The 21670-nt window shown below is 42.7% G+C and overlaps 1 protein-coding gene across 1 annotated transcript in view; it reads right to left on the reverse strand.

Annotated features, from left to right (window-relative positions):
• Positions 1 to 21670, reverse strand: part of FGF18 (fibroblast growth factor 18) — an 862991-nt gene that overhangs the window by 15053 nt on the left and 826268 nt on the right. The gene's annotated exons all lie outside the window — the stretch shown is intronic.

Below are 21670 nucleotides of genomic sequence, written 5' to 3' on the forward strand. Positions count from 1 at the left end.
CATTTATATTCAAGTGAATTACTGACATGAATTAATATCAAAAGCATTATTTTTAGTGAAATAGTAGAGATGACAAGTATATTATGAATATTAGGAGTATTAAATGAACATGAATTAATCATACTTATATTGATTTAAATGAGTTTATTAACGCAAGTTAAATGTGTGCAGAAAAAGTAATGTACATTTGAACTGCTATTAGTGTCGTAAATAACGATTGCAATTAAATAATAACTTGCTTTGCATTTTTGATTTCAATTGTAAGGTGCGCAATAGGATTTATGTGCATTAATCGCATTAATATGCATTTACGCTTTCATAGCTAGACTAGGTCTGAAGATTCATTTTTGCGACAGTAGTGAAAGAAATGTAAACTCATACTGTTTCCTTTGACCTGAATTATTTCTTAGGATACTGATGTGTTAGAGAAGGTCCTATTGTATTGAAGACAAAGGATTTGTTTGAACAACACAGGAAGAATCATTGAAACTCACATGAGAACTGTTAGAATCATCCGGTGTACTGTGAGAAAGAATTGTAAAGTTGCAATCAATGAACAAATGTTATATTTTGGCAGAACTGTATGAATTGATCAAGATGGCTTTGCATCCTTCCTGAGAAAATCCAGAATAGTTGTGAACTTGATCTCATCAATGATTTTCCATTAGAAATTGATTAATGTGTGCAAGGTGGGCCCACACAGTCAACCAATCAGAACTACATGGATATTTCTAGTTGCTTCTGAAACTAGTAGTGAGTTATTGAGTGAGTTTTTTGGGGGGTATTCGTGCTGTCACCTTCTGTTCCTCTCCAAGTCTTCTGTCATATTTTAGTCTTTATGTTGAGAGTATTCCTCTAGTCTTATATATCCCATTTACTTATGCTGTTCAGTACTACATGCCCAATACATTCTGAAATGCTGACCTGCCCCATGTGCAGCCCCTGTTCTGCCCTGCCCTGATGCTCCTGTCTACTGATGTTGAGAAGTTGTGAATGCTCTGTCTCAACGAATCTTTCCTGCCTGCTGTCCCATGAGGAGAGGTATAATCTATAAATGATTTCGTGTTTCATTTTCAGCTTAGATGATTACACCAGTGTATATTTTTATACTGAGCTACCCTAGTTAGATGATTTTTCCAAATGATGTTGTTTCTTCTTTTGTTTTGCCCGTGTGTATTAGTCTGTCCCCACACATGCAAGTCCAAATTCGTATTAGAGATAAGGATGGCCCGGCCCTGAAAACTGATTGTTATTAATTGAACTTTGATGCTTTACTGATGTCTCCATCATCTGCTTTGAAATCTGATTTTGATGTGCATTTTATTGTTCTGTTAATTTTTGTTATCCTTTTGGAGTGTTTAGAGATGTTTAGTAGGCTTAATCTCTTTAGAAATTTTGGTCAACCTATGGCTTTCATGTGTGTTTATAACTTACTTTTACACACCTTTTACATTACGTCAACTTTGTTGTTGTAATAAAGCTTTGAAACATTATTCAGATCTGTCATGGTGTTTACATTTGTTTATGTTTCTCATGATGTTGGTTTATGTTGAATGAATCTGATTACCACACTTCTCACTGAGTCCAAAGATCTGGTTGACCTCTAGTGTAGGTGGGATGAGTTGTGGTGTCTCACCTGAGGGCGTGCGGTTTCTAAACCTGAGGTGGGAAGAAGTCCTCCGCAAGCGCTCTAGCAGACAACCACTTCTGTCTCATCTCCCTCTCACAGCTGTTTCCTGTTTCTCTCTCAAAGCTGTCCATTTATCACCTCACCCTTGTTTCCAAACGTCTCACTAGCTCTCTCCCTCTCTCCTCCACTGTCATCAGCCTTGTTATCAATTATGTCTCACATCTGTCTCTTGTCTCTATCCTACATCTGCTTCTCTCATCGTACTCACTCATCCCTACACTTCTCTATATCTCACTTGTGTGTCTGCAGTGTCCTTTTACCACATCTGCCCTTTCCCATTCTATCCTTTACTCTGCATCTGATGTATTTTCCTCTCTGCTCATTTGTCAGGTAGCAGAGACACAAACCTGAAGTAACTGTCCAAGAATCAACATTTTTCAAAACTGTTGCCAATACTTTGTTCTCACTGCTCGATGAAGACCCAGTGCTGGAAGAAGGCTACAGGACTCCTCCCAATTACGGTGCATGCTTCTCCACACAGTCTTTGCATATGGATGAGGCCCCCCACGTCAGACAGGGGAAACCTGATTTTACACTCCAGCAAGGACCATCATTCAGGGGTTTTTAAAGTTTGCAGTCACTAGCTCTATATTGCTGCTTCAAACTCTGTGGACTTTAACTTTCTAACTGCTGATTTAGTAAACACTTCTAATGCTCAGTAGATTTTTAATTAGTTGGTCGTGTTTGTTATCAGACCTTGCCTTTAGCGTTCTGCAGTCATGAATTTCCAATAATGATTGTTCAATCAGAAAATACAATTAACATTTTTCCAAAGCATAGGTTGAATACATATCACTTCCTTGCATCTCAGAGACATCACTAGAGTCATCCCTGGATCAGAGCAGAGGCCTTACATAAATATCAAGGCAACAAACAAGTAAACATGATTTCTAAGCCTGCGTGAGCACTTTACCTTTATTAGAGATGATGTACTACCAAACAGGGTGCTCTACTTGAGGATGTTCGCATGGAAAGAAGACACACATTAGCAGTTTATTTTGTAAAACCTTCATAGGGTTATATGGTGCACCATGGGATTGCTATCATGGTTTCATCCTAAATTTTGGGTGCTCATACAAATCATTTGTCAGGCAGTGCTGGTGAGAAATGTGTAACCAACGTTCATACAGAAAAGGGCTCTACTCACATGCATGTGCTTGAAGTGTGGCACAAATAATCCCACTTGCATGGCTGAACTATTGCCAGCAAGGGATGCTCCATATTTGCCCTACCATTACATCAGTGGGGGGCAAAACCTGACTTGTTTATAAGCAACATTTCAACCATATCTTGTCTGTAGTTGGCACATTGAAAAGGAGAAACATTTCTCACAAAACATGGCCACATGAATAGATGTTAAAGGTTGATGGACACTAATAACATATAAGGTAGTTTGCAAGTCCGTTCAGAAAGAGTAATTAAAGTGGCTGATGACAGACATGGCTATCTTACCTCATAGTTCCAATATCAATGAGTCGAAATAACATCTTGAAGGGGGATAGTTTTTAGAGTTACTTTCAATGTGAAGGCATAGAGATGTTCGTAAATAAGATGAAAATGAAATGAAAATAGATTTTATAAAGCGCCATACTGCTCACAAGAGAGCTTCTAGGCTCTAAATGCTTAAATAACATCCCAGCAAAATCAAAACAAGCATTGGCAAAACCAATAGGTCTTGCCTATAATTGAGCTATTGACTTTGGCAATGTGTTTTGCCATGTTGTACACCAGTGTGGCTGCTGTTCAGCATGGCTACATGTTAATGGGGTGGAGTGTCAGATTGGAGTGGGGGAGCAGAGTGTCCTAAAGTGGATTTGCTGGAATGTCGTAGAGTGGAGTAGGAGGAGTAGAGTGTCATAGAGTTCAGAGGTTCAGTGCTAGATAGTGTTGTAGAGTGGATTGGGGTGGAATAGGGTGGAGTGGGCTGGAGTGGATTGAGGTAGTGGGGTCGATTGGATTGGAGTAGAGTAGGGGGATTCAGTAGAGTGGAGTGGACTGGTGTGGGGTGGACTGGATTGGAGTGGAGTGGGGTGGAATGAAACAGGGTTATGTGGATGGGACTGGGGTGGATTCAAGTGGGGGGGATTAGAGTGGATTGGGTGGGTGGTTTGTATTGTAGTAATAGTGCTGGGGTGGGATGGGGGTGATTGGATTAGTGTTGGATGGATTAATGGAGTGAGTGGATTAGTTTGGACTGGAGTGGAGTGGACTGGATTAGAGTGGGGTGGGGTGAATGGATTGGAGTGGGACAGGCTGGATGGATTGGAGTGGGGCAGATTGGATAGGGGTGGATTGGACTGAAATGTGGTGGGTGGATTGGACTGGGGTGTGGTGTGGTGGGTTGCAGCGGGATGGATTGGATTGGAGTGGGCTGGGGTGAATTGGATTGTGGTGGAGTGTGTTGGATTGAAATGGAGTGGATTGGAGTGGGGATTGCATTGAGGTGGGGTGGGTTGGAGTGATGTGGGGTCAAAGGTTTGGATTGGAGTGGGGTGGACACAACCTGGGGTGGGGTGGGTGGATTAGACTAGATTGGGGCAGGGTGGATTGTAGTGGGTGGATTGGGTTGGAGCGAAGTTGATTGGAATGGGGTGGATTGGAGTGGGGTGGGCTGGATGGATTGGATTGGTGCGCTGGACTAAACTGGGATGGGTGGTGTGGGGTGGATTAGAGTGGGGTGGAGTGGACTGAAATGGGTTGGGGTGGATTAGGGTGGACTGAAGGGGTAGTTGGATTGGAGTGGGGTGGATTGCAGTGAGGTGGGTTGCATTGAGGTGAGGTGGAATGGATTGGCATGGGATGGATTGGACTGGAGTGAGGTGGGGTGGATTGGAGTGGGGTGTATCAGATTGGGGTGGGGGAGTGAAGTGGAGTGGATTGGAGTAAGATGGACTGATTGAGTGGGGTGGATTGGATTGAGTAGGTGGATTGGGGTGGGGTGGGGTGGAATGGATTCAGTATGGTGGATTAGGGTGGGGTAGATTGGAATGAGTGTGATGGATTGGATTTGGGTGGAGTGGAGTGGGTAGGATTGGATTAGAGTGAGGTGGATTGAATTAGAGTGAGGTGAACTGGATTGGTGTGGGGTAGATTGGAATAGTGTGGGATGGATTGTTTGGAGAGGGTATACTGGAAAGAAGTGGGGTAGACTAAGGTAGTTTGGTGTGGGGTGGATTGGACTGGAGTAGGGTGTATTAGACTAGATTGGATTTGAGTGGGATGGATTAAATTGGATTGTACTGAGTGAGGTGGACTGTGTTTGAGTGAGGTAGATTGGGTAGCAGTGGACTTGATATGAGTGGGGTGGATTGGATTGAACTGGGGAGGATTGGAGTACGGTGGGTTGGATTGGAGTGGGGTGGGATGGATTGGAGTAGCATGGGTTGGATTGGAGTGGGGTGGATTGGACTGGAGTGGAGTGGATTGGACTGGACTGGAGTGGAGTAGATTGGACTGGAGTGGGTTGGACTGGGCTGGAGTGAGGTGGATTGGATAGATTGGACTAGAGTCGGCTGGATTGGACTGGAGCGGGGTGGATTGTGGTGGGTGGGGAGATTGGATTGGGGTGAGGAGTATTGGATTGGAGTAGGGTAGATTGAACTGGGGTAGATTGGATTAATGTGGGGTGGACTGGATTGTAGTGGGGTGGATTGTGGTGGCTTGGAGTGGGATGAATTGGGATGGAGTGGTGGGGACTGGATTGGTGTGAGGCCAGGTGCACTGGATTGGAGTGGGGTAATTGTTTTGGATTGGAGTTGGTTGTTTGGAATTAGAGTGGAAAGGATGGAGTGCATCATGTTGTTTTGGATTAAAGTGCGACAGGTTGAAATGGATTGCATTGGGGCTGATTGTTTTGGATTGGAGTAGGGCAGATTGTTTTGTATTTGAATGGGGCAGATTGAAGTGAAGCAGATTGTTTGGACTGGAGTGGGGAAGGTTGTTTTGGATTGGAGTGGGTCAGACTGGAATGGGACAGAGTGGGGTGGGCTGGAGTGCAGCAGACTGGTTTGGATTGGAGTGAGGCAGATTGACGTGGGGTGGGTTGGGTTGGTGTGAGGTGGATTGGATGAGAGTGAGTAGATTGGACGAGAGTGGGGTGTAGTGGGGTGTATTGGAATGGAGTGGGGTGGATTGGATTGGGGTGAGGTGAGGTGGATTGGATTGGAGTGGGGTATATTGTTTTTGATTGGAGTGGGCAGATTGGAGTGGGGCGGGTTGGAGTGGGACACATTGCTTCGGATTGGAGTGGGACAGACTGGAGTGGGGCGGATAGAAGTCGGGCAGATTGTTTTGGACTGGAGTGGGGCAGATTGGAGTGAGGTTGATTTCAGTGGGACAGATTGTTTTGGATTGTATTGGGACAGATGGGAGTGGGGCACATTGTAGTGAGGTGGACTGGAGTGGGGCAGATTGTTTTGGATTGGAGTGGGGCAGATTGTTTTTTTCATTGTAGTGGGGAAGATTGGAGGGGGGAAGATAGTTTTGGATGGTAGTGCAACAGATTGCGGTGAGGCAGATTGTTTTGGATTGGGACAGATTGGAGTGGGCGAGATTGTTCTGGATTGAGTGGGACAGATGGTTGGATTGGTGTGGGGCAGATTGGAATGGGGTAGATGGGAGTGGAGCATATTGTTTTGGATTTGAGTTGGGCATATTGTTTTGGATTGGAGCGCCAGTTTCTTTTGGATTGGAGTGGCGTAGATTCTTTTGGAGTGGTGCATATTGTTTTTGATTAGAGTGGGGAAAATTGGAGAGGGGCAGATTAGACTGGGGTGGATTGGTTTGGGGTGGATTAGTGTGGGGTAAAGGGGGGTGGATTGTAGTGGGGCGGGTTGGAGTCTGGTGGAATAGGGTGTACTGCACGATTATGGGTTAAAGCATAATTTCTGAAATTACACGTAATAAAGAAACAATGTTGCTTTGCTATATTTCGAACAAGTGAATCATCACCTTTTGAGAAGAGTACCCACAAGCATAAATAAACGGAAAAACAAGAGTGGAAAGTAAGAAAAGTCGACTTGGCAAAATAAAAGAAAGTTTACTTTAAAAAATATAACTTTGCAATTTTGTTTGCCCTGCTGGGCACATTTTTGCCAATCACATGCCTTCTGTTTGCAGGGCCCTAGAAGTTAAAAAGAACAAAATAGTACCTTGATCACGTGGGAAGCAGCAGATGGGCACCAATTAGGTTGAATCAATCAGCACTTTATACATGCTCCACACAGAGGACGGAAATGATGCTAACCTGCCTTGACGAATTACAAGGCTGTAAAGAAGAGTGCCACGCAAACCAACAAATGGTGCGTGACAGTCGTGCTCCAAGCCCGTTACTGTACACAACAGCCTCCCAAGCGAAACGCATGCGCTAGTGCTTGCACTTGCAGGCTTGACCATAAACAGTTGGCATAATGATGACAGACAGGAAAGAAAGGTATAACAATGAATTGAAAGGCCTCTTTACAAAACAGGTTTTCAGTCTTTTACGGAAGAGTGATTGCTCCGAAATAGATTGGAGTGCAAGTTGGAAACCATTCCATAATCTAGCTTCCAGGAAGGCAGCAGAGCTGCCACCACGTCTCACTGACCGTATTTGGAGTGGTTGCAAGAAAAATGTATTCACCAACCTCAGAAGTATGGGAGGGGTATAGAAGGAAAAAACTTCCAAAGACCTAATGGGCCTACCCTAGGCACCGCACAATGAATTCCTATTAACATTTGAAACTGGATGCACTTAGAGATTGGTAACCAGTGGAGGTCCTTAAGTTTCAGGAACACTGAGCAGTGCCTTGGAATGTGAAGTAATAGTGTGGCTGAAGCATTTTGAACAATTTGCAGTCCGTCAATAAGTCATTTAGAGATACCTAAGTATAAGGCATTGGAGTAATTTAGCCTAGAGGTAACCAGTGCCTGAACAACCACTTTTCTGGTAAGAAATAGTAAAATGGTAACACCTTATGAACTGTGTTTAGGACAACAAAACAAGTATTGGTGAGCCCCTGAGCCTGTAAAGAGAAAGATAACTGGGAGTCACATTTGACTCCCAGGTTACATACAGCATCAACCAGGCATGGTGGTGCACCTAATTCTGTTGGCCACCAATCATTCATCTAGAGTTGGGTATTCAGGCCACAAATCAATAACTTTTTATTGGAGTTTAACCTTAGATGATTTTGGGAAATCCACTTAGCAACTGATGTCGTACATTGAATGAACTTGAGTCTTGTTTGTCCATCACTCAACATTAGTGGCACAATTAACTGAGTGTTGTCTGTGTAATAACACACTTTAAAACCATGCCGATTTACAAGGCTGAATGGGAGGAGGGTGGTGGGCTGGCATATAAATATTAAAGAGGGTCGACCAGGGAGGAAGAGTAAGAAGAAATTTTGATAACTTGATTATAGTTATTCAAGAAGACTGAAAACCAGTCCAATGCAATGCCTCCAACATCAAATTCAGACAGAATCTTATTAGAAATGGTGTCAAAGGCAGCCGAAAGATCAAGTAATATAAGTGCTGCAAACCTTTTACATCCAATTGGTTTTCAAGTTCTCAGTCACCATGAGAAAAAGTGATTCAGTAGACTGTGCCACCCAAGTTGTGTAGGATCCAAAAGATTATTGGTGTCAAGATACTGAGTAAGAGAGGAGTTAATATGAGAATCTAACATCTTACTTGGTGCAGGTAGTAAATAAATAGGTCTGTAGTTGTCCAAATTTGAAGGATCCTTGTTAGATTTCTTTGAAATTGGATTTATTACAGCAGATTTCCATGACACTGGAATTCAAGCAGATTTAATAGATGAATTAAGTAGAGAACAAAGGGGAGGGATAATGTGAGCAGCACACAATTTAAATTTTTTTTAAATATGTTGGGGACAAGCGTCATCCAGGGATCCTTAAGAACACTGAAATAACATCTCCATATCTTGATCAGTGATAAAGGGAAGTTCGCTAAGAGACAGACCTTCCTAACTTGTCTCCGTCAGCGTGGGAACAGATTTTGCTTCCTCAAAAAACCTGCACATTCATAAGAACTTATCCTTAAAATGGCAAGCTAAGGAATCACACATGACTTGAGAACAACTGTTTGAGGACTTAATCAAAGCAGGTGGAGTCATAGATTTCACAATCTTAAATACTGCCTTGCTGGAGTGCTTTGCTACTCAATCTTGGATGCATAAAAATAGATTTAGCTTGCCTAATCTTTTTGTAATATAATTTCACACAGTTTAGACATGCTTATTTGCCTAAAGCCACAAGTGAGGGTGCCATTTCCTCTCCAGTAGGTTAGGGGTTGGCCAAAAAGCCCTACTAGCTCACCTATTAGTAAGATTTGATGTTATGTGGGCTAAAATGTCTGCCAATGAGGTAATCCACGACTGAAGCAAATTATTATTAGCAATCTCATCACCAGAGAAGGAAGGAGAAGTAGACGCCAATAAACAATTAATGTTGTGTTCTTTTATCTCATACCAGGGCCTAGTAAGGCCATTTCTAGATGTGTGAAAGTCACTTTATGTCACCTTAGTTGAGAAAGGGATCCCTCAAAGAACCAACCAGAGAATAGAAAGTGGTCTGACACATGACATAATTAGTGAAAATAAGATTCAATCTATTTCTAGCTGTATGAGTAGCATAGTTGACTAACTGAGTAAACTCGAATGCTGAGAGCTCTTCCAGTAAAACAACTGTGCTGTCTTATCTGTTCTAGTATCAATATTATAATGGATATCCCATAACATTGTAAAGTTGGCAGCTTTCATGGCACAGCGGGTCACCAACTTCACTAATTCCAAGGGAAACGCTGAATCATAACCTGGGGCTCTGTGCCTTAGTGCACAGGAAAAACTAAAATTAGAAGATGGAGTTAATGTAGAAGATAAGCCCTCAACCTCCTAATGCGATGCAGCGACTGGGCCAGTGGAGCAAGAGAAAACGTTTTGATAGACAATGGCCACAGCCCTACCTTGTCTTTCTGAATGATTTTGCAGACTAATAGAGTATCCATCAGGAAGTACTTCTCCATTCTGGAAAGGAAGTGGCATTTTAAAAGTCCGTGCCTTAGTGTGGCCAAAATGCTAAGCCTTTGAACATGGTGGTCAAGAACAGTGTGAAAGTATAGCACGGCGAGGAGCTTGCAATGCAGTTCTATAGACTTCTAGTGAAGGAACGTTATTCTGGCATTTACCTTCAGGATTAAGTGCAAGAAGGTGCTTTCAAGACTACTGAAAGGACTTTATCGGTCCACAACCAGGGGGTGTGGCACAGGGCACAGTCCAGGCATGGACGAGCACAGACAGGCTTGCCTTTGCTTTACCTTTAGCATGCCGGTGGTGCGCCCAGTTTGCAGATTCAAAGCAGCACTGTTCTGGTAGCCCTCTGCCTTAATAGGGGGCATGCTCAGTGAGTACCTAAGAGCTATAGCACTAACCGCGCTAGACAGTGAAACCAAAGAAAAACGAGAGAAAAAGAAGGGGGGGGACAATAACACTTGGAAAAAGGATCCTAGGCAAGATCCAGTGTGAGAAGGCAAGCTCCCTTTTCTACCTCGCCCAACAAGGAAATGAAAAAAAAGTAACTAAACAGAGAGAAAATAAATTCATAAACTAAAAAAGACTCGACTTGCTGGAGTGTCACCTGAGAGCCAGGCACCCTGCATACAAGGAACATAAAAAACTCAACCTGAGGCGACTGTCAATAGCAATATCAGATTGCCCTAAAAAAACCCTGCAAGAAACTGCATATTAATTAAGATCAAGCAGAAGTCGGATGTGCAGTAGTGCCGTTCATGTAGCCCTCTGTCATAATAGGGGGCGTGGTTGTGGAGTACCTAAGAACTAGAGTGCTGACTGTGCAAGACAGCTCACCCCAAACAATAACAAGAGAAATGGAAGGAGGCAGCAAAACTTAAAAAGGATTCTAAACAAGACCCAGGGCAGAAGGGAAAGCTTCCTTGCCTCCCTCACGGTTCAAGGAAACTAAAATAAAGTACCTAAATTGGGACAAAATAAACTCCTAACTGAGGAAACCCACCTGCAGTCATAAGGGATGCAGTCCTGATTTCAGGGAAAAGTGATATGGGCTTTTGTCGTACATAATGTACTACGGCTGGACAATTAATTATTAAAAGACAAGAAGGCACAAAATAGGAAAAAAGCTCCAAAAAACTAGGAATTCCACTACCCAGAAAACAGCTACGCATCCTCAACAGGTGTGGCCTGTCCTAAAGGGTGGAGAAGCTCACCTCCGCACATGTTTGCAAACATTAAGAGTGTATGTCAGGCTGAACAAAGGTCAGCCTGACAGACACTCTTCATGTTTGGGTCATACAGCCAGGCTCTTCACATGAGCTAAATGCGCAGGTGCCTGAGCTGAAATTTGCCAGACTGAAGGTTTCACAGCCAAGTGGGCGTGACCTAAGAACAGCAAAGCACTTGGCAAAGAGTGGGTGCAGCGCCACTTTTCTTAAATCAGCCCCTAAGAGTGGGGTAACCCTGGTTGGCATTCTACATGGTTCTTCATAGATCCTGCTATATTCTGGAATGTTGTGGTCCTGGTAATGAAGTGGTAGGACAGAGGGTAATTAATCATAACACTAGGCATCTGCATTCTCTTGCAGCAGTTTAGCATCCGCAACGGAAAATAATAGTGCCTCTACCAAATGACAAAACACCATAGAGTGAGCTCTAACCTCAATTCATATGTGAAGCAAACTCCTGTCCAAATGCTTGTGTACAAATTGGATGTAGCCCTCTTTTAAGTCCTGGAGACACAATATATTGAACTCTAAGTGGTTGGCGTGGTCCTGTACAGGAGTGTGCACACATTCTAATTCTCACTGTAGATAAGAATATGTACACACAGATGTTATTTTCAAGTGTGCACATGGTCAATATAGATCTTGCAACTTGTGCCACGTTTCGTTATTATGTTAAAAAGATCCTGGACACACTGTGCAACACCAGCGACAGCCTAACAAAACAAGCTGGTGACAACCATTAACCCTTCCTTCCAAATTCTTAGATTCCATGCTATTTCAAAACCATCCACTCCTGCTCATTCTTCAAAGCCTGCATGAAAATTGACTTTGAATGACATCTATTGATTGTTTCTCTCCTCTTGCTTTCTATCAAATCATCATCTTCTTCTTACTCTCCGTCCTCGGTGAGCCTTGCGCTTCTAGACTAAAATGTTCAACTATTAATAAAGCCAAGAAGTTTGGGTAATAGAGAAGGATACATATACATATACAGACTGTTGACAGCCTTAAAGTGGTCATCCCCCAACTTTTTGCCTGACTCCCTCCACTTTTGTGACACTGTTGTTGCTGGTTTAAGGACTCTGCACACTTTACCACTGCTAACCCATGCTAAAGTGCATATGCTTTCTCCCTTAAATATGGTAACATTGGTTCATCCCTAATTGGCATATTTGATTTACTTAAAGTTCCTAGTAAAGTTTATTACATGTGCCCAGGGCCTGTAAATTAAATACTACATGTGGGCCTGTGGCACTGATTGTGCCACCCACATAAGTAGCCCCTTAACCATGTCTCAGGTCTGCCATTGCAAGGCCTGTGAGTGCCAGTTTCACTGCCATAATAACGGCATTTAAGTACTTGCCAAGCCTTAAACTCCCCTTTTTCTACATATAAGTCACCCCTAAGGAAGGCACTAGGTAACCCATAGGGCAGGGTGCTATGTAGGTAAAAGGCAGGACATGTACATATGTGTTTTATATGTCCTGGTAGTTAAAAACTCCTAAATTCGTTTTTCACTACTGTGAGGCGTGCTCCTTTCATAAACTAGCATTAGGACTGCCCTCGTTTACTTTTTAAGTGGTAGATTCTGGTCTGAAAGGGGTAACCAGGTCATATTTAGTATGGCCAGAATGGAAATAGAAAATTCTGCTTATTGGTGAGGTTGGATTTTATATTACTATTTTACAAATGCCACTTTTAGAAAATGAGCATTTCCCTGCACTTAAAACCATCTGTGCCTTACAGCCTCTCTCCAATCAACTTCTGGTCTGTGCTGGTTGACAGCTCCCTTGTACATTTCACCCAGACAACCACTGGGCTGAAAGGGGAACTTGTGCACTTCCAAACCACTCTTTGAAGTCTCCCCCACTTCAAAGGCATTTTTGGGTATATAAACTGGGTCTCTGACGTCTCCTGAAGTGCTCTCTAATAGCTTGGATTGAGCTTGCATCCTGTTTCTGAAGTCTCAGGGCCAACAAAGACTTTCCCTCTTCAGAAAACTCCTTGTGCATCAATAATCGTCACAACGCCTGCAGAAATTGATGCAAAGCCTGCATCGTGGCTGAGAAATTATCGCTGACTGAAATGACGCAGCACTGACTTTCCGACTGGAAATAAGACGCATCGCCCGCCTTGCGACAGAAAATTTGACAAATCGACTACTGGATCAATGCAGCACCTGCTCCTTCTTCCAGCACGTCAAGGATTTTCAACACATCGTCCCTGGGCATCAAAATATCCCCGCATCGCAGTGAGGAACCAAGACAGCGTGCTGAAAAATTATGCAAACCCTTGCAATGTGGAAAGAAACAACGCATCGTCTGTTCCGCGCCGGAAAATCAGATGAAACATCTTATTTGTCCATGCATCTCCTCCTCTGTGGTCTACATGCGTTGGTATTTTTTATGCATTCCAGGTACCGTGCATAACAAAGAAACAACTGTTTATTCCTAAGGATTGAGACTCTTTTAAACTTTTCAAAAGTGATATTTCCACTTGTGCTTATTGGATATTTATCATTTTGACCTTATTTTATTCAGATAAATATTATCTATTTTTTCTAAACCTGGGCGGTGTCTTTCTGTGATGTTTTCACTGTGATACTACATAATTTATTGCAAAAATACTTTACACATTGCCTCTGAATTAAGTCCGACTGCTCTGTGCCAAGCTACCAGAGGGTTGAGCACAGGTTAATTTAGGGTTGGCTTGTGCCTCACACTGATAAGGATTGTGGTTGCTCCTTGATCAGTTATCTCATCTCAATCTACTAAGACCCAATTTCATACACTGCCTAAGTGCTTTGATCTCCCTCTTTTCTTTCCATTCTAAGTGATGCGTTTCACTCATAGTTTTGTTATAACATTATTTATATATGCAAAATATACTTATGCATGCCTTGAATCAACTTATATGTATTTAATTTACGTGTGACATCACTTGGCATGTTTAGTGTTTAAAAATGTCAACATGAAATACTCCATAAAATGTTGTCTTCTTCTCCAGTAATGCCATTTCATACACACCTTGCTTCCTTTTTCTTTCCCTTGAATTAGCTGACAAATGTATCATTTAAATATCTTCTTGTGGTCATGACGATTGATAGTGGTTTACTTCAAGATTGTAAAAACTGCTTGATTCTCCAATGACAAGATTTAAGTTTAAGTATGAATAAATACAACAGTGAAGGATGGGCAGATGGTCCAAGTTGAAGCATTTTAAATAATCAGAGGTGCTTTCCTAAGCACTAAAGCAGTTCAAGAAACATGGATAAACCTGCTTGACTGATGATTGTGATGATGTGAAAAACATGAGTAGCGTTAACTTGTTATCTTTCAGCTCTTCTTAACAAATTTAACCATAACCTGGCAATTCAATCAATCAATCAATCAAAGAAACTTGATTGACCCGTGAGGGTCTCAAGGCGCTGGGGGGGAGATCACTGTTCAAAAAGCCAGGTTTTAAGGCCCTTCCTGAAGAGTAGGAGGTCCTGAGTCTTGCGGAGGTGGGTGGGGAGGGAGTTCCAGGCTTGTGATTATTGTGATCATTACTTGTACAAAACTGGATTATTAGTTACAAAGGACGTGAGTTCTTCAGAAGTAAAACATCCGCAACTTTATCTTTACTAGGAACTATGTTATGGGCTTCTGGGATGCTCTAGCGCCCAATGCTATGCATTTTTGATGAGTGGCTTTGCTGTTTTCCAGCGATTCTTTTGTTTTTTCATATTTTATTTGTACTAGGCAGTCTTGCGCCACTTTTCTAATTTTCTGATATCGAGGGCTCCTGCCCTTATTGTAGGGCACACAACATGTACACAATTAAGAGGCTGCATGAGGACCCCACTTATGTGTGGCCCTTCAGCTCCCACTGCCTGTACAGGTATTGTGTGCCGGCATAAAGCTGGCTTCCTTTTCTTGCTCCCCGGCCCACGAGCTGTGCAGGCTGGGAGCTGTGTGCTTGGTGGCTCCTGTTCCCTCTGACGGGCTCAGGGAGAGGGAGAACGGGCTCCCAACTACATGGGAGCACAGCAACACTCCTAGTTCTTTGTGTTCCAGGGGAACAAGATCCTCTATCCTTTGAGACAGATCTCTCTGTGTTATCAGGCTCCAGGGGATGGGACAAAATTAATGTCAAGGAGGGGGGCTCTATGCCTATTCCCTCCCCATTTAAAATCACTTCAATGAAGATGTTGCCCACCCTGGGAGTAGTTTCCAATGTTATGCTATGCACTCAGTTTCTCTAACACCCTCCATCCTGGGTCCTTCTTGGGGACCAAACACAGTTTTCTCTGATTCCATAGAGCCGATTTCCTTCATTTTCATGCAGTTTTGCTCCTGGTGGTGGGCTCTAGCAACCATGAGCATTTGCTACAGGCCGCTTGACCTCTAGGGTAGATTTCCACTAGGAGCTTGTATTTTTCCCCCATTGCCAAATCTGTCCTCTGCATGTCCTCATTATGCTCTCTCCTGCTTGGGGAACATCTTACACAGCCCTTCCACAGCCAAAAAATAGAACATCCTCCCTGCCATACTTCCCAGGTTCCACAGACTCCTGGCTACCTGTAAGGCCCTGTGTGTCAGCGGCGTCAAGGGTCAATACAGTGAAGTCTTGTGGGAACCTCACCAGGGTCCCACGGCAGGTTTATCCCACCAATTGTTCATTAGAGGGCATTGGAGGGCCAGCACCTCTGACTTTGGAGAGACCTATTTTAGTGCTTGGGGGCCAGCTGAAATTAAAGTCCTTAAGTCCATCCTTGCAGTGGAATCAGGTGGCTTCTCCTGCTGGGCATTGTTTTACCAACATCGCTCCCAAGTCCAATATCTTCTCAGGTGTCTGTCTCTTGTGCTGGAGATTTTAAGTGTGCATGAAATGAAATGTTCTAGATGCTGTACCCCCCTCCCCTCTGACCAATCCTAGAGAGCCACATCATCATTCCACCCCTGCCCCACCCCTCCTGCACAGCACTGGACATTTTAAGATGGTAACTTCAAGTGGTCAATGGAAAGACTATTCCTGGAAGCCTCAACCCTGTGTTTGCCTCCAGAGGTCTGTTTCTGTGGGACTGATCTCTCCCTGTTCCAACACTGTGATGCTCCACTCATATTATAAGGCCTACCTCACATATTACAAGGCCTACCTCACATCAGCACCAATCCTTGAAGAATCCCTTCTGCGACAGGCTATCTGCGCACAGATACTGGCTTCGCAGATGGTAGTCTCGCATGCGCAGCCTGAAAAAGTGCACACACGCATGTGCTCATGTGCCTAACCAGCCCAGAATCTCTTACTCTAGCTATGCAGCAGCGGCCTTATCTTACAAGTTAGAGTTGACACTGGTGGTTAGCACTCTAAATCCATTTCTATAGAATCTACTATGAGTAAGGCTGGGTTGGTGAGACTCACAGTAAAAGTACATAGCCTGGTAGTCCTAAAGCAACAAATCCAGTGGGGGTAAATACACACAACACATTCCCTACTTTATCATCATTGTTGAATGGTACTGACCAATGAGTATTAATAATGCACCCACAGAAAGGTCAAGTAAGACACATGCACTCTTATTACATGGCAAACAATAGATTTTGCATAATGACCAGTGTGCTCAACTCCTTTAGTACCATGAAATTACTTTTCACACCTAAAATAAAGCAGAGCTGTTTCATAGAAGAACAGAAGCATACACAGCCCTGGTTCTTGGACATACTGTTTTTTTGTGTGGCTTTTTAAAGATGTGAATATCACTTACAAGTTGTGACATGATGAGGAGATTACTCTTTTCATACTGGATTAAATAGTGTATTGAAGTGTGCATTACATATTTTGTCTTTTTGTGTTTAGCATTATACATTAATATCCAACCATTACACTTTTTTAACCAATTTTAATTGATTTTCCGATACATACATACTGGTCATTATTAAATACACCTGTGCATTTGGTTCAGGGATTTATCTTGGTATGTGGGTGATATAAGTATGACTACGCATTACTGCTGAGGCAGTAGTCGCTCTTTGGAGGTTTAACAACATTAAGAACTGAATTTGGAAGTTGATCAAAGGAAGGAAGTAAAACTTCAAGCAACTAAAAGGAGAAATAGTCAAGTACATTTTACCAAAAGTGGTTAATAAGTATGTTATATTAGTCAGCAACATTAGATTCAGCTGGGAGGACAAATGTATGGTTACAATACAGAGGCTACTTCAGTCAGATTCTGGAGATGTGTGGGACACAAGTAGTTGCCGTCCATGAGTCCTGTAGGAGAGGATAAAATGCGGCTCCTATATGAAGATAGTGGGAGGACCCAAGACCTTACCATGTTGGACTGGTTGCAAGCGAGTCCTGTTGCCATAATGTAACGTTCAGGGATTTTGTTCGCTCTCAGTATGTTTGCAATTCCAGTTTGTACATGTCCCAGCTGCTCCTGATAGGGACTCCAGTCAGTCCTCTAGCATCTTCACGTCTGAGTGCCACGCTCTCACCTTTGCCCCAATTCAGTAGTGCTGCACACCAATCGTGGATAGTTGGGAGCGTGGGTGATTTCCAATTCATGGTGATGTCTCACCTGCCAATATTTAGCGCAAAGTCAATAAAGCGATTAGTTACTTTCGCTCATTTGGGGAGGTTAAAGAGGCCCAGGAGGCTGCTTTCATCAGTAGAATGCCAATATACTCAGTCAATTCTGCGAGGGTCTTGGTAATTTAAAGCCAAAAGTGGCTCGATTGTGGGCAGGACCAGAACATGTGTAACTTGTTAGCAATCAGACTGTGGCATAACAATATTTTGTGACTGTATCTGGTGTGAGGTAGGCTCTATGCAAGATATTGCACTGTATGTATTGAAATCTGGTATTCCTTGATACCTGTACCTGAGAAGACATTTGGCAGCATTCCAAGCAAGTCCCTAGTCCACGCTACTCCCTGCTGATGATGGGGTAAACTCACAAACACGTGTACAAGGATATACAGCACTTGCTGCACCTACGGAGACTCTTTTTACTTTTTGAACGGACTACGAATCGACTGCATTTACCATGATGCTTTGGGGTTATACTTTGTTGCTGGAGTGCAGGCAGTGTGCTTCCTCTCTTTGAAACTGTCTTTTGATGGCTCCCTTGAGCCACGGCTGACAAGCCTTGGGAGGCACCGGTGCACTATGAGTGGTACTTAAACCTGAGAAGACATTTGGCGGCATTCCAAGCAAGCCCCTATTCCATGCTGCTCCCTGCTGATGATGGGCTAAACCCAGAAACACATGTGCAGGATGTGTAGCACTTGCTGTACCTACGGAGGTGAAAGACTCTTTCTACTTTTTGAACGGACTACGAATCGACTGCAATTACCATGATGCTTTGTGGTTATACCTTGTTACTGGAGTGCAGGCAATGTGCTCCCAATCTTTGAAAATACCTTTTTTGGTATATCAGCACTCTATCCCATTCCTTATCTAGGGATTCTTGGACCACATCCTGTGCCCAGCTTCTTCAAATCGGCAGCAAGAGGTCTTGGGTCGTATGAACCATGTAATTAGGTGGCTACCACTGCCTATGATATGTAGTGTGTGCACTAATTGGTGAGGGTCGGGTTCCGAATCAGTTATCTCCCATAGGTTAGCCAATATGGCAAGAAATCTGGCATGCGCTAGAAAGTGGCCCGCGGGTATACAAAACATATTTAGATCAATGACACTTCTTTTATAGAGATAAGCAACTGGAGGTTGTTTGTATTTGGAGTGTAGTGAAGCTTTAGAATTAAATACTGCATGTTTTACTGATAACGAGGGTGTAAAATATTTTGATGCACATAGTGTAGTAATAATTCCTTCCTTTTCCCTAACTCTCTTAACATTGTAAACCATTCTTCCTAAATCATTTCACTGTTTTCCAAAATATGTTTCCCTAATTTATAATAATATATTGATAGTTTTCTCCAACAAGATAAGAAACTTTTAATCCGTATTCTCTCTGTTGTAATTCAATATTTTTATTAATTTCAGTAAAACGTAATTTCTTTCACTTTCTAATATTCTGTGCAAAACATATTAATACATTCTAAGTTCAGAAGTGTTTTAGAAAAATGTTAAACATGTACAGGTAGTAGTATACTGATAGCAATGTATCTAGTCTTAAGGAGGCAATCAATGTTAATATCAATCAGGAGGCCAGCCATGGAAGAGATGAGAAAAAATATTGAGTGAAACTTTAAATTAGCAAATCAAAGGATGAGAATATAGAGTGAATTGAGAGAACCAGCTAGCTCAGAGGAATAAAAGGCTGGGTTAGGAATCATGACCTGGTCTGTTCTTGGTTCAGGTAGAAAACAGAGTTATTATGTGCTGTCTATTATAGGATTGAACACTAATGACAGCTGAGACATAGTAGGTGGGTCAATAAAAGATTATGGATTACTTGAGAGACACCTGTTAATGAGAAACATGGAGACGGTGGTGGATGGGGGGGGTCAATGGTTTATCTCTAGGCTCACTGCACCATAAAAAACAATAAGTTCCCAAAGACCACCCTACTTCCAAATTCCAACTCAGAGTATTTGTGATGATTATGTAAGATGGTCCTTTATATATTTGTTCATGTGAATAGCAGCAGAGCTGGATCTGGGGCTGACTATCCAAGCTTCCCTTTACAAGATGTCTGTGGGTAGCTGATCTCAACCCATGGACATTGTACAACTCATATGGACAACTCAAGATTTTACTTGAGTATGTTCCCTGATCATCACATAAAGGGTATTCGAGAGATGGATGGGGTGTGGTCATGTGAACCACTAATTCATAAGACAGTTTGCTTCTGCTGGACGGTGCAAGCCCTAGGGACAATGCAGTATTCCACAGAGATACATCATCTATGTGTTCTTGGTTGAGACACTATGCATAATGTTTTTTTGGGATGTGTGAGGAGAAAGGACCTTACATTATGCACTACGCTTCTTGAAAATGGATTTTAGAGTGTGTAATCAAGTGGGTGAGGGCTTTGAAAGATGCATAAAACTGGCATTGAAACAATAAATAAATGATACATAATTGAGATAAAACCAAGGAATCAGTAGAACATACCAAAAACATCAATGCTACTTTCCTGTGCCAGGAGAAAAGCACTATGGTGGTGCTAGTATAACATGGTATGATATGGACACTGCTAGTAAAGGTGTAGGAATTTGATGCATGTCTGAATTAAAGCATTCTCCAGCAGGATGTGGCTGAGCACATCTTTCAGCCGAATTTTAGCCAGTTGCAAGATCATTTACATAATGCGCAATTCAAAATCCTTCAGATGAAAAAGTCTGAGATACAAATAGCATAACTGGCACACTCCGTGCAACTAAATATTATCATTCCAGAGGATGCAAATTTGTATTACACCAGGTTGTGCACATCCGTTTCTGTTGCACAAACACTGATCCAGTAGTACCAAATTGCAAAAGGGTATTTACATGATTAGCATCAGGGACATTCATGAGAATTGTTACTTAAGCATGAATAGGGGCACATAGGCACAAGGCAGGCGCTGACTATCCATCACCCACTGACCAATGCTTATTTAGTGCACATCCCATGTTGACCCTAAGGGAGATGTGGCTACTTGAAGGATCTGCCTCTTGGTACCATCCACCACCATAGAGTGTGAGGTGTAGTTACAAAGTGCTCACCCTCAATGGGAGGCCCTGTTTTCGGCCAAACTGTAGCAGGGGTGCACAGGCATGCAGCCTGTCAGCATGACACACTGTCCTTCTGTAGGTGTTACTAATCCCTCTCAAGGGCCAGAGAGTCATGCTGTGTATACCGTGTTAACAGGTATTTTCCGGCCTTGGTGTGTAGTTTGTGTGTGAAATGTTTATTGTACAGATATGAAAATCCATCACAATTTAAAACCAAAAACAATCAATAGTACAGTACACAATTGAAACCCAAATTACCGGTATTAAAATCAGACATAGAATACACAATAAATACTTAATTGGTTTGCCTATATTGACATTACTTTAAGAGCAGACCCATAGTAGCAGGGGGTCCAGTAGAGAAAGCATTGCACATAATTGTAGTTAAAACAATTGTCAGGGCCTTTAAAGTGCTTATGCGCATTGGTTAGTCAGCCATGGGTGACACCCAAAGAATATTAAAATAGCTATGCAAAATTCATTTGAAACCCAATGGAGCAAGAGCAGAAATAGTTTCCGCACATTGATAATCCCTGCTCACAGTGCCTCGAAGGAATTTGGCCTGAGAAACCTTAATATATTTAATCCACAGAATATTCAATATTGTGTTACTAGGGTCCAAAGAAATAATAACAGCCTGTCGACAGGAGTGGACCCCTAATTCATTCCACTCATTCCGCAACAGAGATCTATGCTCCTGAAGCTGGAAAGGATACAGTCAAACCACGTGTTCAAGGGATTCTTCCCCTCTGCCACAGCCCCTGCACATAACGCCCTCCCTTGGGGCTTACCACCATGAGGGTAGATGCTTCAGAAAAGCCCAGTCGCCCATCCTTAACACCATGATTTTCTCTTTAAAATGGATGCCATAGGAGAAGGAAAGATAGTCAGCTGGGGTACTTGGCTGAAATTAATTGATAACTGTCCAGGCGTGTTTACGTTTGGCGAGGAAAGCTCAATCAGAGTGGTAGGATCAAAGCTGAATACTCTTTTTAATACCCAATTTGAAAAGGGATTGAGAAAGGTTGTTGGTCCAAAGATCGTCAGC

This window comes from Pleurodeles waltl, chromosome 7 (assembly GCF_031143425.1).
Source record: "Pleurodeles waltl isolate 20211129_DDA chromosome 7, aPleWal1.hap1.20221129, whole genome shotgun sequence".
Taxonomy (NCBI): Eukaryota; Metazoa; Chordata; class Amphibia; order Caudata; family Salamandridae; genus Pleurodeles; species Pleurodeles waltl.